Below are 24,183 nucleotides of genomic sequence, written 5' to 3'. Positions count from 1 at the left end.
GGCAGGAAACAGAATCTCCAAAACCTGTCAAAGCTATCACTCTTCTAGTTCAAATGTTCTCAGGTCTTGGTAAAGCACACATTGAATATGTCTGTTCTCTGTCACTGCCATGAGTGTAACACATGAATCCAAAATTGCAAGGATTTTAGAAGCAGACGTGAACTGCAAAAGCCTGATTGTGTTAGCACTTCCTTGGATAAGAGTTTTAAAAGGGATATTTTTGTGCTAATGTTTTTGAGAATATTTTATGTTTCTAATCCTGAATCTCTTGTTTCTTTTGGATGTCTTGATTCTTATCTATCTTGATTCTTCAAATATTCTTCATTTTTCTTGTGGTTTCCTCAGTCTACTTGCTTAAGTTTCCAAGCCTTTTGCTAAAGATGCTGCCACGCTGTGTCTAGATATCCAATAATGTGATCAATTGCTACTCACCTTCCACCGAGACGCATGCCAAAGTCACAACAGACGTTGTCTGAAGGAAAGCAATGCCATTTATTATCTCACTGGATGTTAAAGATAGAACCATATTTATTGTAAGAAGAATCTGATGGAAGAAGCCCTTGAATGCTAATGCTATCCTGTAAAAAAAAAACTATCCTAGAGGCCATTGACAACAATGGTAAGTAATTACTGATTTGACTGTGTAGTGAAGCACTTGGAGCAAAAAATAAGCAAAAAATAATGTTGCTTTTTGCCCTCTTCTGGCACTCTGTATGCTGTTCCTAATATGCATATTACAAACTTCTGTGAAATTTTTTTACTTATGCTTCTGAGTATTTGTAGTTTACTGACTTTTACCATATCTGGTAAGAGGAAATTGATAGCTCATGAACAACCAAAGGAGGTGAGTTCCTGTTTGGCTGAGGAAGCAAGATTCTGTCATTCACCATCTCACAGAATGGGTTTTTCAAACTAGGCTCAGTGACCTATCATAGTAGGTTAGTAAATATGAATACTTACATTTAACAGAGCCGACACTAGAATTTAATGAACAGGAATAATGTCTAACCATGACTAACCTGCATTTTGTGAGTTTCCAGAGTTCTGTGTAACTTGTTTCTGATATTGCTGAGGACTTGTTCCCTGTAGCTGGATATCTTCAGTGTGAACATGCTAATGATCAGATTGAGTTTGCTCAGTTTTTGGAAAGAGGGCAAATTTAATTTAACTTTGAACTTTCAGAGCACAATGCTTCAGGTACTGGGATAATTTTGCTCTGTGGGCAGTATACTCCTAGGACAATTTTGTTGAAAGGAGCTGAGATTTGCCTAGAAGTTTAAAGGATCTTTTAAATTACTGTCCATTCCATTCTGAAGCTTTGAAGCATTTTCATTGTGGCTGTCTGTCAAGGCACCAAGTTTGAAATTCATCCTGTCCACAGCAGAAGCAGGCTAATGTCCATATTAAATTATTTAACATCGTGGATTTATTAGTAATAGCATTACCATTGTTACTAAGATGTTACGGTTGAATCCAAGTATCTATTGCATTACAGGTTCTGTGCAGAGATCATTTCTCTCTTCGTGTATAATGCTGACTTTTCACAAACAAGATTGAAGGAAGTATAGCAGCGTTTCTTTGCCATTTTCTCTAAATTACCTTAAAATTTAAATTAGATTGAATGTAAGCATGAAAAGAGTATCAATAGCATGTAAGCTTCTAGTGGCTAAGCAAATCTGGATATTCTGTTATGTTGAGGTGCTTACCTCTTGCAAGATGATGGCATAAGTCAATTTTCAGTTCCTTTGATAGAGTAATGTTTCCCTAATGGAACTGTGGAACAACATTAGACACGTTTCTCAGCACCTCCCAGAAGGCTGTATAAAACATAGTTTCCAATGATAGTCTCCTCCAGTTTTTAATACTATCTCTTTTTCTGTAGTAATCATAATCTATATACAGTGTTTTCTCCTCTTTACAGACTGATAATGAGTGAATGTTCATGTGATCTGTTACACAACACTAAGCTCTTATTTCACTGTCTGCAGTTATGTTCAGTAAGTACAATATGAACATCATCTCAATTAACAGAGTACCTTTAGGGCTTTTCTTAGCCAACTATTCTAGCACGCTTGTCCATACTGTCATCAGCACCTAATCAACTAATGATGGCTGAAAATGAGGAAGGCCAATCCCAATAAATCCGAAGGATAGTAATTTTTCTCTTTTAATGCCCTTCTCCCTCCTTCTTCCTTCTTCCTACGGCACATTGCAGTAAATTAATGTCATAGTGGTTATTACAGTAGCGCTGCTATGGCAAGTATTCAAGCAACGATTCTCAAATATTTTACCTCAGCATTTATTTGTCCATAAAATAAAATAAGATTTATTACAGTACTCTCTGGTTTGAGGACTGCATGGACAGCAGCTGTGACAACTCCTTATCTCCACTACAGGTAAAGATATAGGGATGTTTTTCTGAAGCTAAAGAGAAACAAGGAATACAGAAGTCAGTCAACAACGCAGTGTTACACAAACTGGCAAAATAAATAAATATAAGCATGAAAAAACCCTTTTTATCTAATATGAGGCCTAAGAAAAATCATTCAGTAATTTTGTCCTTGAAAGTTCTCGGTAAATTAAAGGGGTATTCAATGCTTTGGAGATTGCTGTGTCCAAATCAGATATAGGATTTTGAGATTGAAAGATGGAAAGATAAATGTGCGGAATTATTGTTGCAAGCCCTATTCAGAGAGGGCATAGGAGAAGGAATTACAAATAGAAAAAAAAGTTCTTGGTCAATGAAATTTAACAGAGGTTTATGATGAGTGTTGTTCACTTAAAAAACAAATGGTTTTGGCTGTTTGAAAGGCTCCACCTTACAGAAAATGCTCCCAGATAACAACATATTAGTTCTGAAGCCAACCCTGTGGCGATATGACCGCTGGCATAGAGACATTCATATTTTCAGCTGTATGTAAATTTCTGTGTCATTAACATCTCTGAGTTCTGTAATTAGGTCTCTCCTGATCCGGGTATAGTTTCTGTACATTATGAGCATGTAACCCTCTCTAGGGAAGAAGGCCAGCCTTACAGGGTTTTCCCTTTCTTTTCCACAGTTTTGCTCTTATCTTTAGCAAGTACATCCTAGCTACTGCTTCTTCAAGGTTACAGTGAGATTCCCAGTGGCAAGCGTGAAAGGCTGTAAAGCATTATCAATATTTGGCAGCACAAGTCTCTACCAGTATACCATAGCTGGAACAGCTCCTTTCTGTATAGACACAGTACTTTTCTCTACCTGGCACTCCTCATTTTAAATAAATTCTCTCAGTATTTGTATTCCACAAATTGCTCTCCAATTTCCAATTTTAGTTATGATTTTATTTTTGCATCTGTTTTTTAGTAGAAGAAACAGATACTCTTACAATGCAAAATGTGTATGTAAAAACTTAGACTGTTCCTTTCTGAATAAATATTATTTAATTAAATGAAACATAAATGAAAATGTTTTTCCATCTGTTATTCTCTTCAGTGGTAAGCATCAGAGAGTGCAACTACAAAGAGAAAAGTGGGTTATTAAAGGATGTTTGCATTTGGGTTAGTTTGTTCAGAAGGCCTTGTCTTGCAGCATTACGTCCAAAAAATGCTGCCCTCAGTATAAGCAGGTTCTTGTTCTATGGCCTGGCTGTTTTCTGATTTTTACTGAATGTGGTTTCTGCTTGCGTATAACAGAATATTGGATAATGAAGATAGAAAACCAATAAAGAGGAAAAAAAAATGTACAGAATCCTTTAGAAAGAATTCTGTGTGTAATTACTTGCATTTTTGCTAACTACTGTATAAACAACACTTTTAACAAGGCAAATTGGAAACTTGAAGACAAATCTACTTAGGGATATAGCTTCAATTTATTACACAATGATAACTGAAAACTTTGTTTCTGCTGCGTTGCAGTCAATTTCCACTGAGCTCACATTCTGAATGTGTGATTAATCATATGAGCACCCGGGTTGCCAATAAATACCAAAACCTTAAAACTATAACAACTTGCTCATTTTGTGCGGTCATTCCAAATAGCTAAACAACCAGAAATTGTCAATGTACACCAAGATCAATGCTCCAGGGTCTCTACATAAGATTGATTTCACTCTCTGAGGATTTCATCTCTCTCATCAACAAAAACATTTTGTCCTCCCTAAATAATCCAATCGAATGCCATCCTCCTGTGGAACAGTGAAAGGTTTAAATTGTTTGGATTAATCTCTGCTTTGAGGTGGCCTGGAAAGTCTCTGCAACTTTGTCAAATATAGCCTGGAGGGAGAACTTCTGGGCTTTGATATGTGCTAAAAATAAACAAATAAGGAGAGAGTCTAATAATTGTGTTGTGCTTTAAATACAGAATATGTGGGAGGAAATGCATTTAAAGCTCTTGCTTCTAATGCAGGAAATAATAATTGTTGGTGTATTTCTTATTCCTAAGGCCTTCAAACTCCTCTTGGTTGGAGATGGGAAAAGGGGATGGAAGCCAAATGGACAGATTCAGAGGAGAGGGTAAAGAGACCAGCTAGAAGCCTACAGGGATCTTTCTCCCAGAATGAGTGAGGTGAGACTGAAGGAATTAACACCCATTGCCTTCTCCCTTCTGTGGACAGTGAATATCCGGGTAAATTGTAATGGAAATATGCAGATGAGCTCAGATTCTCTGCCTATATCTCCTTCAGAGGATGATTTTTCTTTTTTGCATTTGGGGAAGACCAAGCAAAACTGTTGTTTCAACATAAGCTTTGCAAGGAGTAGGATAAGTTCCAGACAGACAATATGACAAAGACCACAGATAACTACATACCATAATTTTTGACCGTTATGCAAAACAGCCCTTCCCAATCTGCATCAATCATGGTAAATTGGATGAATGGAGATTTTATGATCGTTATCCAATGTTTTCTGGAAGGAAGGAGCCAGGATCTTAATCAATTTATTGTTTGCTATAATTGGGGTGCAGCAAGACGATCAAATTCTATCCCAAGAACATTTGAAATTGCTTAGTTTCTTTTTCAAATCTTTGGTTCATCTGAAGATGTTGGCTAAGAGCTCTTATGACTCACACTCCTGTCCGCACAGCAGAGGATGAGGGTCAAACTCCACATCAACTGTGGGCCTTGAAAACATTCCTGGAATTTTTTGCTTGATTTCCAAAACAGGTAAGTTAGTGTCAATCTTAGTAGACTTTCAGGGTTGGGATGAACAATTGCTGTTTAAATAACTGATTACTAAATGATGTCCACGCAAGTCAAGCATGATTTGCTTCTGTTTTGGACTGACACTAGCTCAGAAATGTTGAAAGATCAGTGCTGAAATCCTATGTATTATAGTGGAATAATTTTGAATTAGGCTAGAGGTTAGGTTATCTTGGTGTCAAAGATGAACACCAAAACAATAAATTAATTGGCTCTGAAGGAACTGAATATTTATAACAGACAAATAACAGATTTCTCTGTAAAATTTAAATATCCTTACAGTATTTGTGGTCTTAGCTTTGCTTTACATGAAGTGTAAACTCCTCTGCTGCAAATATTTCTCTTTTGTACATCTGTACAATAAATCTTACCAATGTCATTGTACATATCATACCAGTATCCGTTCACAAAAAATATTTTCAGTAAGTTGAAGCATTAAGTATTCCTTTGTAAGCATTGAAAAGGTGGGAGATGCTTGGAAGAGAAATGACTGAATGAAGAAAATATCACTTTATTCTACAGTAACCTAAAAATAGATTCAGAGGGGCATGCCTACCACTCTCAGGAGTACATATGGATTTCTTGCTGACATTAGATTCTCCAAATTGAATGTCAGACTTGCCAAGAAAGTGGGGGTAGGGAGGAGGAAAGCTAAACTGTTGTTATTATTAGAAGGGCAAGACGAAACATCATGATTACCATTAGGAAAACCTGTAAAACATATTTGTACGTTGTCCTGGAGCACGTACAAGTGTCACACATTAACAATAGTTAGGCAAAAGTACTGTGATATACTCTTATGTCCCTAGGGCCATATCTACTTATCAGGATCTTGTAGAGTGTGCACACACACCAGAAATTTACAATTTCCTTGAAGGGAAATAAGTATTTTCACAACTCTCACATACCAAAGAACAAAATGAAGCATTGCTTGTGCATGTCACTAAATGGCAGTGTCCGTAAGTCCACTTGTAGATTTATGAAGTAGATAGATAATGATTTAATAAGTAGATATGTAACATGGAGATTCCATACTTTTTAAACAAATGCGTAAGTAAATATTCTGTATCTCTTCTGTCTCTTTTTTTTTAAGTGAGATCAGAGTGGAAGAAAGAATAAAGTTATGTTTATTCATATGAAGTCATGTGAAGGTTGCATCAGAATGACTAAAAAATCTCCAAACAGCCACGGGTTACTGATAGTAAAAATACCTCACAGCTGTCAGATCTCTGTCTTGAGCTTATGATAGAACAACAGCAGTAAAAACTAGTAAAGGAAGAGCTGTACGTTTATCATCCCTCCCCATTCTTTTTACTTTGGATTAAATAAGTCTCAGATAGTGCAACAGCATAAGCATGCGGTAAAGCTTAAGCTAACAGATGAGCAATTATGTAGCGAAATCTAAATAAAAATATTATATAAACATCCATGTATGAGTAATATTATACATTTATTAGGAACTAAGTAAAATCAATTTGGAAAAGAATTTTGGGAAAATCTGAAATACCTTGTTACAACTTCTAAAACAAAGGAAGACAGATAGAAGAGATGTCTTTGTAGTACTTGGATATTGACAAAAATGTGTGGAAAATCGTACTATCAGCACCAAACAACCTAGAATTATTACATGCATAAGATAAATCACAATTTGAGACTACTTGACTGCCAAAGAGCACATGCAAGAGTTGGGCACATATGTGTGTGATTAGATGGTCAGGATCTAAGAACCAAGAGTTTGGCTGTATTTTTTAATCATGTAAAAATTTATTTGAGGAAAGAAATTTACAGAAGACAAATTCAGGAATGCTAATTGCTGAGAGTTCCTTTATGTACTCCAGTGTGTTGAAAGATGAATATTCAGTGGTTTCATATGTTTACAATCAGTCCTATGCAATGAGAAATAACTATTCTGGAAAGGAAGAGGAGCACATTGGTCTTGTGCTACTGGGCCATGATGCCAAAAGTAAGGCATGTTTTGGGAGGGCTCAGGGAAGCAGGGATTGGCATCCCTGCAAGTGTGGTTGTAGGAAATGAATTTGTGCTTGCATGTTCTCGATGGGCATCTGGAAAAGTAGGAAGGAGTAGAACAATGTTTTCATTTACTCCTACTTGAGCTCAGCAGCCACTGTGTAGGTGGCAAAAGGATGGCGTCGTCATGTTGGTTGCTGTTCAGATTGGCACAGATGGCAGAATCCCACTAAATGAAGCTGATCTCTGTACTGAGCCCTGACAGCAGCCTCCTCTGTGATTGTTGGTGCTTTACTCTGCTCCAGAGGTGAGCAAGTGTGGACTAAATGAAGGAGGCTGTCCCTTGCATGAGGAATAGCAGTACAGCATGTTTCACCAGGGGTTGCCTTTTAGTCTTCTGCCTTCAAGGGTAAATTTTTCTCCTTTTGAGCCTCTTTGGCCTTATCAAATATCCACATGGCTGCCTTTCCTCATGCTGAAACAAAGGCCCATTGCAGTCTGTCCATAAATAAATGACACATGGGGGATCACAGACAGGAATGAAAATCCTAATGTTTGGAGCCAATATCTGGAAGTGCTTTCCTTAAGTCTCCTTGTTTATGTAAGTAGTTCAATTAGTTTGAGAATGAGCTGAGAAAATTTGACTACATTTCTCGTGTAAGTAGATTCTTAGACCCCCCGACTTGCTATGTTCATGTGGTTCCTAGTATACCATTCTTAAGCAATGACTTTGGCTTTCTCTTCCTGAGGTTACATTCCTTTTTGGAAAATCGCTTAAGACTTCATGTTCATTGTGGTTAAGCTGAGAAGCAGATAAATGCATAAGCTAATGTCCCAATCAGCAGCTGCTTTATGACTGTACTCCATTTATCACATTTGTCCATAATGTTATTCTGTTCATTTTCCGGTATGGAAAGTAGCAAAGAGAGGCCCTCATCCTACATTTGTCCATATGGGCTCCATAGCCTGCGCTGGGATTTTATTATTTCAGTAATGTTGCCAAGTGCTATAAACAGCCAAAACATTTTGTGTGTGACATTTTTTCAGAACTTCAGACGTTAGGTGCCTGCTTTTTTGTGTTTTTTTTCCTTATTCATGGCAATTTCTTATACAGTTAGTGGCTCAAACCTTGAAAATACAGACCCTATGTCTGAGGAATGTGGTGAATTTTTTCCATCTTGGGGTGATACTAGAGATTTGCATCTGAGATAGGCATTTTTCTCTTCTGTTACCTTTCTGTACTTTCTGTACTTGCTCTGTATCTGTGGCATGTACATTAAAGTTAGGAAAACATAGTAACACTTTAAATTAAGGTGATCTTTATGAATATTTTATTATTTGTACAGCATTCAATAACATGCTTGTAAAAAACTTGAAAGTATGCATTGAAATAACAGACAAACTATTTGAACAATGCATACATCTTAAAATACTGTTGCAACAGCTTATCACCTTGCTGTGGCAGCGTTTTAAGCATTTATTGATGATGCATTTTGTAACGTGCCTCACAATAAGTTATTAAAGGATGTAGTGGCACCAACTAATCATTTCATAAACACGAATAAACCATTTATACAGGGCACCTAAATTTAAAGTGCTTGTAGAAACTTCCATAAAATGTTTGGAACAGCTGACGTGCAGTATTGGTGCTTCTCGTAGCGCCAAAGTGGTGTCATGTCTTGGTGCACATTGACTCCTCTGTGGAGCTGGAGCTTTATTGCTGCCAGTGATAGAGCTGGGGGCTGCACAGAAATTCCAAGCACAAAATGCTGGAAATCTCTTCCAAAAGAGAAAATGAGGGTACGTATATGCAACATCCCGGAGATTTTGGTGACCACTAGTGTTATTTTTTCGTACCTGTTTTTAACTGCAACACAGCCTGTGTGTAGGAAAATGCTATTCAGATGCAAGGTATCTGTTTAGCACCTTACCAAGCAATTAAAGATCATTCATGATAATAAAAATTCAGGCACCAAATACTTATTCTTTATATGCTGAAGAGCGTGTATTTATACCATCAAAATATAACTTTGAGGCATGTAGGTAAATAGTAAGAAATATTAAGAAATAAATTAGTACGCTGTTACTAAAATCATTCTAAAAATTAGAAAAATGTCAGGTAATTAAAAATCATATGAAAAGCTGCTGCAATTCTTACTGTTAGCTACGATTTACTGGGAGCATTTAAAGAAACGCTAAAAAAAAAGAAGTGATATTTTATTCCCCTCCCCCTGCAGATATAGATTTTATTTGACCTATTGCTTTTAAAACAGAATGGCTTAAAAAAAGCGTTCCTTACATGATAAAACTCAAAGACAAAAGAGAGAATGCAAATCATTTCTATATTACATATATGTTGCTCCATTTGGCAAAATCAAATTAGATCTTTTCATCTCCTTACTGTAGAACAAAAACAGAGCAATATTATGAAATTTTGCAAGGCTTTATTTCTACGTGTCTTTTGTGTCCAGTCTTTTAAACTCAGGTTTTTCTGCCTTTTTTACTGACAAGCCCACAATTTTCAGAAAAGAAAGCTAGCATTAATTAAGACAGTGCCAGCTGTAATTTTCTTGGGAAGTAAATTTCTGCACAACTAAAGGTTACAGAGACCTTTTCACTGTCAAAATTTACTACAGCCTGTGAATGTTAATGTTTCTAATGAAGACATGTTCTCTGTCCCTGAACTTAAAAGTACCCTGAGAAGAAGGCAAAGAGAAAAAAAACTCTATTTGACGAATGTATCTGGAGTCTGTGCATTAATGCAGGGTTATGCCTGCTGGTGCATATTGTAATTATAGTGTTTGGATAGCCTTGTTTTCTAAACAAGGAATATTGCTATAAATTGGCAATTTTGCATGAAGAGTAGGCTTGTAGTAGGTGCCTTATGTTACAAATAAGACAGCGGTATAATAAGCATTTAACCCATTAGACTTAGGGATATTCTCTGCTAAGACTGGAGAGGAGCTGTAACATAGAATGTGGAAAGAAAAGGTACCTTTCAGACTTTATATGCATGCAGCAGCAGAGCACATTCATTATTTGTACTCCTAATGATAATTTCTTTCTTCATTTTAACTGAAATCAGCTGCTTCTAAAGACCAGTAACTGGCTTTGTTTTTCTACTTCTGTGCGGTTGGTTATACAGTCATAAGCTACTTATAGTAGTATGGCTTTTTTTGTTGTTCTGTGAATGTGCAGTATGTTTCCCCATTTTTCCTCTCAGTATTTACTGCCATGCAAAGTGGCAAATAAAAATAAAACTTCAACATTACTGAAAAGGTGTTTTTATTCAATTTTTGCTGCCATGTATTTTATAGTATATTTTATTTTTCTGCCCCTTGTAGGTTTTATTCTAAAGCAGAACGATAGAAAGAAATCTGCTTGTTTTGTGTGTGCCATTCTCAAAACAAAACCTGCTGCTGTGTGAAGTTACCCCTGATTGTCCATGAAACCTCTTGGTCAATATGAGCAGAAAAACGTTAGCCCGATTGCGTTGGTTAAAAATGATGAAAGCAAAGGCAGGAAGATTTTGCAGTGTCTTAGATATAGCTCCTAATGATATGCAGATCATAACCATTTTTAATGTGGAGTTGTTTTTAAAAACGGAACATTAGATTGCAAACTGAGTGTTTTCTCTGCATCAGGTAGATTTCCTCTCTTTTCATCTCCTCTCCTCCCCACAAATTCCAAAACCTGCCCTCCCCTCAGGACTTTAAGAGCCTGGGTTTTTGACACAGAGCTTTATGGCTAGCAATGAGCCAGCCTCTATTTCTTAGGAGAAGACTGTAAGTATCACAAGATTGCAAGTGGCTATAGCAATTCTACCCAAAGAGCAATGGAACGTCAGATGTGTTTGTGTCAGCCACTGCGGCAGTGGCAGAGCCTCGAAGTTGGTTGTGGAATGTTTCTGCCATGCTGTTGATTTATGTATCAGCAGCATTGATGAGGGTTGGCTTCTCATTCTGCCCATCAGCATTAGGGAATAGGATGGAGCACTGGGACAAAAACGTGGAAAATCAATGTCTTTGTAAATATCTATATGGACACCAGGATAATCTATTAAAAGCCATGACTATCCTATACCAATAGAGATATCAGATCTCATTACCCATCCAATCCCTTTTTGCAACATGTAAATTGGACTTCATTTTGACTCTCTCTCAGACCAACACATGCATATTACTGCTGAACACCCCTTCAAGATATCTCAAAAGCATAAATTTCATGTCTTCATCAGTTTAATCTGCTGCATGGTCAGTAGTTCAGAATAATTATTTAAGATATGCTGGCTATTAAGTCAATATGCTAGCTACTGTAAATCTAGATGGCAACTTGGTATAGCATAGTTAATAATCTGACACTTCACTGCAGAATGGGGCAAAAACATCGCGATACCAGTAGACTGCTAACTGTAGGCAACAATTGCTGTGAAGAAATATTAAGAAAATAATCTTTTTCTGGGAAAATGTCATGGGTTTGCAGCATAAAATGTTGTGTGTGCTTGTGTATAATCTGTGTTTGCAAGGATTCTCCAAGGATATTTGAGTTTTTATTTAGGGATTGCACATAGATTTGCACAAATTTTAGTTACACTCAGACAAATCACCAGAGACCTCATTATTGCCTTTTAAAGATGACCTGTTTCCACTTGTTCCTAATTGACATGGTCTAAACCCAAGTAGTCCCTGCTCAAATGAAACAAGTAAGATCTCCTATTTGCTACTTGAATTGGTTTCAGATCTGACCTTCAGTTAAAGCTGTGTAACTTTTTATGAAGTCACAGCGTTAAAGTTCTTATTATGAGTAAACATAAGTAAGCGAAATAGAGAAGTGAGGATTGCCATATGAAAATCATGTCTGGAATCATGAGCTGAAGGAAGCACCATACAACCATGTTACTAAGCTTACAGATCCCTTTGTCTGTACATGCTCTGAGCAACTATCCCATGTCCTTTGAATTACTGGGTCTTTACAGATTTTGGAGGAAGGTATGTTAGAACTCAGAAAAGAAATGTCACTAGAACTTAGAAAGAAACAAGAGAACATTGAATTATTTGAAAATATTTCAATTTTTCTGTGTTTTGCTATAATACACAGAAATATCAAGGCTTTCTTATTCATTCTCAAGTAGAAAGGACCTACAGTGTCATTGTGTTCCCTTCAGTTATTCATGCTAATATGTTACTTGAAAAAAATAAAATAAAATTTTAGCTTACTCTGCTAATTAAGGCAGTATACCCCAAATCTTTCTCTGCCAAGATCTTTTGGTGAGCAAAGAGAAATATTATACTATGATATGGCTAGAGACAGACAAGGATCTGTACGTATGTATATATATATGTGTGTGTGTGTGAATTCTGCCTGTCTTTTTTTTTCTCTCTCTCTGGTATTTGTTAGATATCTTACAGAGGAACAAAATATTTTACTTGAATTAATTTCAGTTTATTAAGGAAACTATCACTTTAAGAGCAGAAATCCTGTTCTAAGAAAATCTCCTGCTGTCTTTTCTCTCTGATGTCCTCAAAAATAGGAAGGGAAAATCAAGAGAAGTGAAAAAAATAAAATAGGAGCCATCTGTATTGGTTTATATTGTGAGACTTTGTCTCATCACCTGAATTGCCAAATGGCACAAATGGCTGTTTTTTAAAAAAATAATAATCTTAGTTTCTTGAGAACCCCAAAACAGCAGTAAGTGGGTAGAAGATAGACAAGAAAGCCATTTAGATCAAGGCCAACTGAATAAACACAAAATTTCTGAAATATGAATAAATGGTATAGAATGCCAATGGAAAAGAGAATTCCTATGGGTGCATGGAAAGGACTTCTCCTATGGAGAAGTCAAAAGAAAAAGAATTCACACTCCAAAAATCTTGAAGTAAATGGAAATTCAGTTGTCCTCTTTCAAGTAATACTTCTGTTCCATTCCTATGTAGTTTACCCTTTCAGCTCCTGAGTCCTCTCATTCCTTTCTTCATTGTTGCATATTTACTACAGGGAGAGCAGCAGGCTCAGATGTAAAATTTCTTTCAAATAGTTCTTCAGCAAATGATGCAGATAATCTCTGTGCAGTACTAGCCTTGAAAGAATGCAATGTCAGAAAAAAATATAAAAGCATAATTCTCTTGGTGATCTTCATTAGTTTGGTACTTAGGGAGGTATATCACAAAAGCATTGACTGAAGCTAGATGAGAACATGATGCACAAATATGAATGTGGGCAGTGCACTCTCCCTTGTGACTCAGGTTGAGTGTCTTACATGTGATTCATAAGGAAAATTATGCATATGGCTTAATATTAACCTTATTTAAAATTCTACTATTGGATCAGGATAGTGGTTAATTCCAATACAGACACTAAAAAAAACAAAGTTGCTTTATTCAATAACATGACACAGTTAGTCTCCACAAATGACATTTGAGTATTGATCAGTGTTCTGCACAGGAGCTTGACATGCTTTTTGCAAGATTCCTGGCATATGTAGCTTATTAGAAAAGATTTTCTGAGTAACATGAATAAATTCCACATAGGTTTATGAATCATGTCCTTGGATCAGTTGAACCAAGAAACACACCACTAGGTTGGTTGTTCATTAGCAGTAACAGCCTCTGTTGCCTCAGATTGCCAGAGTTCAAGCTAAACTAGGTTGAAAAGCTGGCATCCTGCCTCATGAACCAACGTGGATCTTAAGAGATGTACCAGCTAGTCTATACAATGGGTTAAGTTGTCTGTTTATAACAAAGTACATCTTACTTGTTACAGTTTTCTGAGCCTCCCTGGTAGTTAGGGAATGTTGCTACCTATGAACTTATTTTCAGAATAACAAATATGATGGAGTTTCCTATTAAATGTTTTATGAATGTATTAGAGGACCATTTGGTAAAGATTAAGGAAATTTCCATTAAAAATTTGCTGGAGTCTTTTGAGTAACAGAACAGACAGGCAGAAATGTAATATCCCTTGAGTGACCATAATTTCCTAAACCATCTGAAATTCCTTTTGGTAAGGTGGACATTTGCTACTTAGAAAATGTATTAAAATTCTCACAGAAATCATATCTCCTTCCACTTGAGCATATCTGAATTGGCTGTTACTAGTGAGTTGCGACATGGCACTCATTGCCCACAAAGAATAGACGGTAGGAAAGAGAAGAACCTATCACAGAGCACACACAGAGGGAGAAGGGAGGCACCTGCAAATGCAAGAAGAGATATGCATTTTCCAGAGGTTATCAGGTCCTTCTTTAGTGTGGCAGAAAGGATGTATCATACCTTTGTATTAGATTGGATTAGATTTTGAAAGCATTCTTACTTGTACTGCACATAGATTTTTTTATATTTTTCTTTTACTACTAAAGTCTATTTTATTGCAAGCGGATGTCATAAAGAAAAGAAAATGTTTACTTGTTTATTTTTCAAATTATTTGGCTTTTTCAAATAGTTTCAATATGGTTATGTATAGCAGTGTTGTTGTATACAGCATCCTGGTCATGGTTATTAGAACTTTTGTTTTATACTGTATCAGGTTTTTAAATGCACTATAGCTTTATTTTTATTTCATCTTGTGAAGCATCCATTGTCATTTGACACTTGCACTTATTTGGTTAATTGCACCACTCAGTATTTTCCCTAATTAGCTCAGTGTTCAGTTAAAAATACTGAAAATTCAGTGACAAGAGCACGAAGTTTACATCCTTTCTTAACACTTTCTTTTGTACTAGCTCCATTTTGAATGTGGTAGTCTTGGGAAATCCCTGGGTTTTAGTAATGATAGCCTTTGCCTAGTAGGATTCCCAGTTTGGAATCTCAAATTACATGATGAGTCTGAGAGTTAAATACAACAAAAACAGTGAAAAAAATACTGAGAAAAATTTTGATTATGTCTGGAACATAATAAACGGAGCTGCTGACACTATACCACAGTAGAGTTACTTACAAACTCAGCTTTAGTGCCAATAACAATGAATTGAGTAACAGAAGGAGAGCTTTTGGAAGACTTGAGGTTAATTTTAAGAGAAAGTGGATTATATGTGAACTCAGAATTAGTTCCTGCACCAACAAAATAATCTAGAAGTGACATTAGTGGTCAGTGTTGCAAGTTAAAACACTGTACATGGTGCAATAGGTGTGCTGAAGAGTTTTTTTCTGGGTGGGTGTCATGTGCTGGAACAAATTTGCTGTTTGTAAAATTATTGTAATTTAATCAGAGATAACGGAAGTCTGCTCACAGAGAAAATAATCAATCTCCAACTCTGTGGAATTCTGCCCTCTAATTGGGATAGTTTTTGTCATTTGAGTCCGGATGCAGCATAAAAATATTGAATATGTGAATTTCCATTACTCAAATCTCAAGAATAACTTAAGTGTTGAAAGTGATGCTTGAGAGGGATTAACCTCCATCTTTTCCATAGAAGATGCTGAAGGCATCAAAAAAAGCAAGTTAGAGATAAGTAAATGAGGAGCTAAACAGTGTAGTAGCCTCAGTCTGTAGTTGACCTCTGGAGCTTTTTGATAGAGGTTGGTGTGAGTGCTGGAAGTTTGTGTGGGCTCAAGGCGAGGCTAGAAGAACATGTGGAAGAGAAAGCTATTGGGAGTTACAAAAAAGCATAACCACATCTGGCTTACAAAGTCCTCTAAGCTGAAAATAGAGAGTTTGGAAGAGTAGTACAAGAAAACACCGTACATGTTTGTCCAGCTTTTAAACTTTAGGCATCTGCCTATTATGGCTTCTGGAAATTAGATCAGAGCTAGATTAACCTTGGATCTGGCTCAGTAAGGGAGTTCTCAGGAACAAAATGCTGATAGTGATTCCTTCAATTACAAACAGTGGTTTAAAACCTCCTGGTTCTCTTGCCAGACTGAGGCTGTATCCACCCTGCTGGGCTGATCTCTTGTAACTAGCCCCTGCATTTTCTCTCTTTGCTGGACTACTGGATTTCAGTTTTCATGGCTCTGGAAAAAGGAACATGGAGAACTCCTGCCCTTACGATGATTTGTTTGCTCAGTGAGACACAGCGAGGGGAGACCTTGGCATCAGCTCTACCATTCATGCCTTCATTACTGGATTCAGTTCTAAATTCTGACTTGTACAATCCTCTGTTGTAAAACACTGTAATGGATTGGGGTCAAGAACTTCATTCTCTTCCAGAAGTTGCTGTGGTATTTACAGTCCTCAGCTAGAAGACCCCAGATTAACTCTCATGGGGTTGTCAAGAGGAGAAATAGTTTTAGGAATGATCCAAGGAATGGGCCAAAGCCTGGGAAACATGCTTGCAGAATGCTATCACTATCTTCTGTAGGCTGCCCTGCACAATCTAAATCTTTAACAGAATGTTTGATTTTATTCTGTTGCGAAATGTAATGGGTGTTCTAGCCCAGAAGCCACAGATTAAACTTTAGAGGAAAAAGGAGACTTGCCTGTCCTCACTGGACTGGTCCCAAGGCTTTTCTGTTTTATCATTGGGAAAGGCATTTTAGAAATGCCAACACTGAGTGAGAGAGAGGGAGCTGCATTCATTTCTGGATATTATTTATTATTGTTTTTGTTTCTTAACTGACCTGAGAAAAATGTTTGTTTGAAATATTTACTGTAAATTATATTGTTAGTGTTCTAGAACAAATGGTCAGTTAATAGTCATTTTGCTGGCAAAAATAAAAAGGCTGGGCCCCACACCTGTTTAGCTGTAACCGACAAACAAAACAATCTTTCAAGTGGAGTGAAAACAAGCCAAATGCCCTTGAATTTTCAAAGAAAATATAACTTCTCCATGTAGCCGTAGGACAACATAGTCTGTTTGCTGGGGAGCATACTTAGTAGCTAGCTACAAATCTCTTTGCTATGAGACTGAACGATTGTCATACATTTTGTTCTCTTTGTCTCACTTGATAGTATCTATAGTACTATTCAGAGATAGAAAATTTGTGTCTGTCACTGTACCTGTCAGAAAGGAGCAATACCCTCTGGCAGAACAGACTGCTTTATGGAGTTTTATTAGGATAATGAATGAAAGCCCAGTAGCGTGCCCTGTAACACTTCTAAACTTTGGATTTTAAAAGGAATCATTATTAACAATGAAAAACAACTAGCAGCTTGGTTTATGTACACTTTGTTAAAAGCTCCACATATTTCTAAGAAGAGATTAATCTACAGCAATTTGTCATCAGACTCTGAGTGAATGTAATATAATCCATACAAATGCGGAATGTTCTGCAGGAAATTTGTAAACATAATGCAATCATGTGTTTGCATTTGTGACTCCTGAGTAGCAAGCAGCAGCTGTATAAACTTTTACTCTTTCACAGAAGAGATGCACTGTGTGACTACAGCTGTGTATCGTTAATTGCATGGGATGCTTTCCTTGGCCACCATATATGCTAATAACAGAAATGTGCACCAGTTGCTGTCCCTCTGTCTCTCTCTCTCTTTTTTCTTCCTCTTCACTTTTCCTCCATAAAGGTCCATAACATTTTATAAAAGGCCCTGGTTACTTTGCAGCATATCCTTTTTGAGCACTAAGCGCAAACACATTCAATAAACTGTGCAGGAAATGTTTCTCATTTACTGCTTCCAGTAAAAGAAAAACTAAATAGCAAAGAGTACTTTGTATGTGTTTTCAAGGTCTTGAGATAATTTGTTTAATAAAAATTCACTTTTCTAGTGTTTTACGGGTCCTGCATGTCCATGCCAACAACAGACACGATCCAAGTCTGTTGCAATCTGAGGGAAACTCCTGCTGGCTTCACTGATTCCGGCCCAGTGGCTCTTCTGGGTCTCTCTATTTATACAATGCTAATTTCTTAGCTCTTTGCCAAAGAAGACATAGCACGTATTCTTCCTAACAGTGGTGGAATATTGCTGGAAAGAATACATTCAGAAACTCAGATTGTTCTTTCTTTGGTTTGCTCTATCTTGAATGTATGAGATTATTACACTTTGCTACAGTGCCAGTAGCACTCTTGATGTTCTACCTTCTCATACTGCAGGAACAAGACAGCTTTCTTGGAAGTGGAAGGGCACTCCAGAAAGCTGATGGATCAGTTGGCGGGTCACTCAGGTCCACACATGAGATGTCATTAGAACTTCAGAACTGATATTCTTCAGAACATGATTCTCTGTGAGAATGCATGATGATCATTATGATACTGACTCCAAGAAATTTCTTTGCAATTGACCATGTATGTGTAGTTGTCAATTTGCGTATTTGTAACATACAAGTGCTACTTATTTTGCCTCAGCAATATTATCTCATTTATTTGGATATTTCTGTCCTAGCAAAGAATATTTATTTACAGCAGTTCTATGTTTATGGTTTGTCCAGGAACTGTTCAAGTTTCCTCTTCTTCACAGAGCTGATCTTGTTTCCCAGTATCCTGCAGCATGTGAATACTCAGCACAGACTGTGTATTTAAGTAGTGCTAATTAAACTTATTTGTTGGTACTAGTTCCCACATTTTAATCAAACACCAAAAGATCTATTTCAAAAATGTCATTTTTGAAAATTTCTTCTCATATTGTTCAGTTGCATAAATTCAGCTCATCCTTTCTAACAATGCATCTCACATTTGTTTATAACAAGCATTCTCCAACGTGTTAAGAGAAGTGTAAGTGGCTTATATATTTTTGTGGTGGATCACCCAGGAATTATCTATTATTTATTATTTAATAATATTTTATTTCTTCTCCTTCTTAAAATCAAGGGGCATTGCTAGGACATGTTGGCATGAGTGACTGAGCAGTGGAAAGACTGAACTAGTTAATCGCTTAGTAAGTAGAGGTTTAGTTTGAAACAGAATGTTATGGTATCCAAGTCTACAAGTACTATAGGACCTTTACATCCCAGGTAATGACATTGCACATTTTCAGTCTGCCCCAGTTCTTTCTTCATTCTTAGCAACTTGCCAAGTATTCTTTTCTCTGTGAGTAAATTAACTTCCAGAACCTTCCTGATCAACTTTGTTGTTATTATCATTTATTCTACCAAGTGGCCAGGATTCTGCATGATTTCTTCCACGTATCTCTGCACGCATCACAAAAGCATTACCCTGCTCCAGACATAGATATTTAAGGGTCAATATCTAAGGAACTTTGTGTATTCGCCTCCTTTACATCTCACTACTAAGTTTTACTTCCACCTTCTTTCCCTTGTCTTCTTAGAAGACTTAACCCCATACAAGAAAAATGCTAGTACTTTAATGACGCTGATTCAAAAGCTATTTGTCAGGGAGCAATGAGTTTACAGTGGCAAAAAGGGGGAAGTTTACAGATTGCCAGACTTACTGTTCTGCCAGAGTCTTACTCACATTGTACGTGATGACTAATTCATGGCCTGAAGTACCGGTGAATGTCTATATCCCATCTCTCAGTCTAATAACAGAATTTCTCTCTTCTGGGAGATCTTCCTTTGGACATTAACTTTCTGAAATTTCTAACCCCTATGTTTGTGAAAACTAGAGTCTTGTTTATATTTTGAGGGCAATGTAACCTTGTTGAGCTGACCCAAAAATCTTGTACAAGTGCAGCTCTGAAAGTAGTGCTTTCTATTTTACTATGTTGGCCTACAATGTCAGGGGCGATGTTGGTGGTATGGCATCAAGGCTGAGCCTTCTCACTGATAGTCTGTTACATTTTGTTGCCATGAGACAGATGGCAGAAAAGGGGACCCTGACAAAATGGTGTCTGACATGGAAATGTGGATGAAGCAAAGGTCTGTAACTGAATTCCTCTGTGAGGAAGAAATGGCACCCACTGACATTCACTGGTGCTTGCTGAACTTTTATGGAGCCCAAACAGTGGATGTAAGCACAGTGAGGCAGTGGGTGGTGTGCTTCAGCAGTGGCTACAGTGATAGTTCATCACCTCCACTGGTGCAGATTGTTACAAGCGCAACATGTAGGCTCTTGTTCATTGATGGCAACAATGCATAGCTAAAGGTGGTGACTATGTTGAAAAACAGTGATTTGTAGCTGAGAACTTGCTCTATCAAACAATGTTATTGTGCTCTTTTGTAGTTTTCATGGAAAGAAATAGGAGGCATTACTTTCAGAGAGACCTAGGTATATTAGTAGCCTTATTGGAGGATTGCAGAATGCATAAGGGTAGCAGATGCAGTATTCTCATTGAATACAGTCTCTGTACACTGCCCAAAGAAATGAGAGAGTGGAGTGTTTTAATATTCCTGGTGATCAAGGATGTGTTTGAAAGAAATTACGGATGAGCTTGGGATAGTTTGTGTGAAGTTTCTTGGAGAAGGCCTGGAGAGGAAGGCCACTGAGTGCTCAGAGGTTTTTCTGTTGCTCTCTGTATAGCTTTCAGGTTGTAATACAGTTGTAGCTTAAGTTCCCAAAACTAACACCAGTCCCTTTCAGAAGTTAAAAATAGCCCAGAAGGAATGCATTAATAGCCGATGCACATTGAGCAAAGAGTACACAATGCAAAACCTAGTCCACAGAAGAAAATAAATAGAAGACAGATCTCCCAAGACACTTTCCGGTTAGTCCAAGCTTGCCAATTCTACTCACAGTCAGGGCCAAATAATGTTGCTTCTCCATCTTCCAACTCTCTCTTCTTCATTGGAGAATTTTTATAAACTTGAGCTTGTCTTTTTTTTTGTTCTTGTTTTGTTTTCATCGAGCCTTGTTTCTGTGCTTCATATCAGCAGGTATTATTTTCCTTTCTATTCTTGCCAGAATTCTCCCCAGTTCCCTTCATAAATGTTACCTGAGCTACTTTTATTGTTCTCTCTGAACTTTCATTTCTACTGCCCATATTTGAAACGTATTTGAAAAATTCCTTTCTGCAATCTGAACGTACTCTTCGTATATGTTGGAATCTTCCTAATTTCTTACCCTGTTAGGCCCCAAATTTGAAACTCACACTTCACTGAGAGTTGCTCCAGCGTTCATCTCATCTTGGCTGTACCCTTGCTCACGCTCTTTGTTCCTCTCATTCTCTTTATTGCACTGAACCTCCTTTTACGTAGTCAAACTTTATTTTTAAAGCTTCCCTTGTGAACCTGGTGAAGGATTCTAGATTCATTGCACACGGCCTCTCAGCTCTCCCTTTCCAGATGCTGAGCTTCCTCACCTTGTCTGCACGTGGTCTAGTAAATTTCTGCTGAGTAGGAATTGTGCCATCTTTTGTTTGTCTCTAAAGAGCAATGTCCTCTTTCAGTATGGCCTCGTCTTTTCTCTCTGACACCTGGTCAGTAGAGGCTATATTAACTAGCTTTCTAAGGAATTAGGCTTTTGCATAAATAGGAGTTTCCGGGCAGTTTGAAACCAGTAATGTAACTCCAGGAATTTCAATTTCCTCTCAAGCAGCTGATGTAAATTTTTGCAAACCCTGAGTGTGTTAGAAGTAGTGTCAAGTGCAGAAACGATGCCTGTTTTGGACCAAACTCAATGAGGTATGAAAGTGTTTTAAACTTATTGTTGCCTGTTTTTCTGATCCTTCTTCAACTCCTTCACACTCCAGTCAGAGAGCTAATAGTATAACGGACGGGCCAAGCCAGCAATCTCTTGGGAAGCCTGTTTCAAGAATTAGGGAAATTGGACATCCTCCATGAAGCTCTGCTGAGCAGGTCTGGAAGGCACAAGTTGTAAGTCTCAAGTGTCCTTAAGTCTAGATTCATTGCCTGTGACTCCTCAGTGCTCCCTTTCCAGATGCTAAGTCCCCTCAGCCCCTCTGTCTGCACGGTTCCTAGAAATGTCCTTGTAAAGCTATATTGAGTCAAACATGCCTTGACCTCTGGCTAAACTTGAGGCTGCAGTGAGTCAAAACAGACCAAAGTTATCTTTCTGAGCAGCCTTTGCAGCAAGTGTATATCTAGGCTGCATTGAGTATTATTTAATGACAAAAACTTCTGCATTAGATGTCAAATATTTTAAAATTATTTAAAAATAATAGTGCCTTCTCTTTTTGTATTCCAGAAACAATGAATATAAGAGCATTGAAACTTCAGCCTCTAAGTATCTAAGATGTCTTTACAAAGTCCGTTCATAAAACAGAATATTTGAAATGAAAAACCATATATTCCATTTTGGAAAACAATGTATCCGAGTAGAGTTTTTCTGACAGATGTTTTCAGCAAACACTTTTTCATACTAACTTCATCTTTTAATTCATACTCTCTTATTCTTTCTGCTTGAAAGACGTACAGCTTGTGGGTCAGATCTTCAGGCAAACAGCTACTAAATATGTCAACAATTTCATGTCTAACCTGCGAGCTAAGTTATTTTGGATACATATTGTTTTTTGTTTTTATTCAAGTTCATTGAAATTACACAGATGTGGTACCTATTTTACATGCAAATCTGACATCGTATCATTGTGCTTACAGAAAGGTTGGTTCTAGGTGAAAATATTTATCAAAACTGTTTCTTCTAAAGGTATTTTTTCTGCACTATTTTCCATCTGCAGAAAAAAAAACTTATATTATCTGTTTTCTTTCTGTTGTCCACAGGCTTAAAAAAAAATTTAAAAAAAGATATGTTTTGTGGAGATGGTGTCTCCAAATGCCCTCATGAAGTCAGTTTTCCAGCTGAAAGCATCATGCATGGAGAAATTGAAGGAGCTCCAGAAACTGTTGAGCGGCCAGAAGGTATGGCTGTGAGAATCCGCTGTGTCAGTGCATGACAGTTCATTCTTCTGGTTTGCAAGACAAATGTTGGGTCTGAAGGGAATCACTACTTTCAGCCAAACAGGAGAAAAGAGAAAGCTATATCTGCCTCAGTTTACATATGTGATAACTGACCATGTAAGCACCTGCTTAAGATGCCCCTCAAATGCAATGGGAATTTTTTTTACGTTCGTGTACAATTTTCTTTAGAATACAATCTGCCTGCGTACATCTAACAACCATTTAGGCCAGCACAGATCATTAATGTTTCATACCTCTTCTCTGTCACAATGGTGAAATTGAATTTGATTGCATGGAAGAGTAACTCAACTATTCAAATGTACAGCTATGCTTTTCACTCCCCACCCCTTGAATCTCTATGGAAGTTCTTTTGGTAACGCTGCGGTAACTTGCTTTCCTGCATGCACTGATAGATCTGGTTTCATACTCTCTGGGCCACCATCTCTAAATTAGTTGCTTGTATCAGGAGATGGTCATTATCCCATAATTCTCCGCATGGATGTGTGTGGATGTGTGACGGGGAGTCCAGCCTTGCCTTACCAGTGACCGCAGGCTGCTGCATCCTCTAGGCTTAAACTTCGGTGCTAATAAACAAGGCGGAGTAGAGCTATTGCCCTACCTTCCTTGGCTCCTATGAGAACAGTTTTTTAGGAAGTTGTCAGAGCTTTGGAGAAAGTGGAAACTGGAAAATAACCACATTTAAGTTGTGTGTTGAATAGGAGACCCTTTCCTTACTGTGCTGAAGATATTGATAGAACACCCTTCCCCTTCATTGTGTCTTCTCCATGCTCCTGTCAATCGATAGGGCTCTTTAACAGGAAGCCGCCTACTCGCAGTCACACAGCATGCTTCTAGATGGGTTTGATGTCAGGTAATCATTGCTGTACATAGTAATAAATGATGTGTTTACATAAAAGGATTCCCATGGCCTTTGATATACCCAGACATGTTATCAAAATGGTGCTGTGACATCTTGTACAACAGAAACAATAGGAAAGTGCAGAACTATGCAAACTGAGTAAAAGCAAGCAGAATCCAAATGTACACTGCAGTGCAATTATGTTATTTGCCCTCAGGGCTGGAATCACAGTTGAAGTGAGTTAATATCAGTACCCTTATGAAGTCCCTTGGGACTAATTCTGTGATGGACATGGCACTTATTTGAGAAATCATTGGAAATCACTCTCATTGTACCTGTTATTATGGATAAGGAGCCTGAATGGTAGTTCCATTTAAATTTTGGGAACAAATCGCATTAAGTTGCTTAATATGGTTTGCCTTCTGTAGGGCTGCCTCAAGCTGCTGATTTAATTTGCCCCTTCCTTTTCTGTGTGGCATCCTTTTCCATGTGTGTTTGCTCCTCTGTCATATGATTTACCAGTTGTCACTTAGATTTTTTTTCTT

General features: G+C 37.4%; 1 long non-coding RNA gene across 1 annotated transcript in view; it reads left to right on the top strand.

Annotated features, from left to right (window-relative positions):
• The window catches only part of LOC110404483, a 35,411-nt gene continuing 11,579 nt past the window's right edge, over window positions 352–24,183 (top strand). The window contains exons 1-4 of the long non-coding RNA XR_002442272.1: window positions 352–619; window positions 1,922–1,997; window positions 4,421–4,543; window positions 22,603–22,740. This is a non-coding gene — a long non-coding RNA (uncharacterized LOC110404483). The remainder of the gene's footprint in view (window positions 620–1,921; window positions 1,998–4,420; window positions 4,544–22,602; window positions 22,741–24,183) is intronic.

Source organism: Numida meleagris, chromosome 10, assembly GCF_002078875.1.
Source record: "Numida meleagris isolate 19003 breed g44 Domestic line chromosome 10, NumMel1.0, whole genome shotgun sequence".
NCBI classification, from domain to species: Eukaryota; Metazoa; Chordata; class Aves; order Galliformes; family Numididae; genus Numida; species Numida meleagris.
This window is presented reverse-complemented; position numbering and strand designations above follow the sequence as displayed.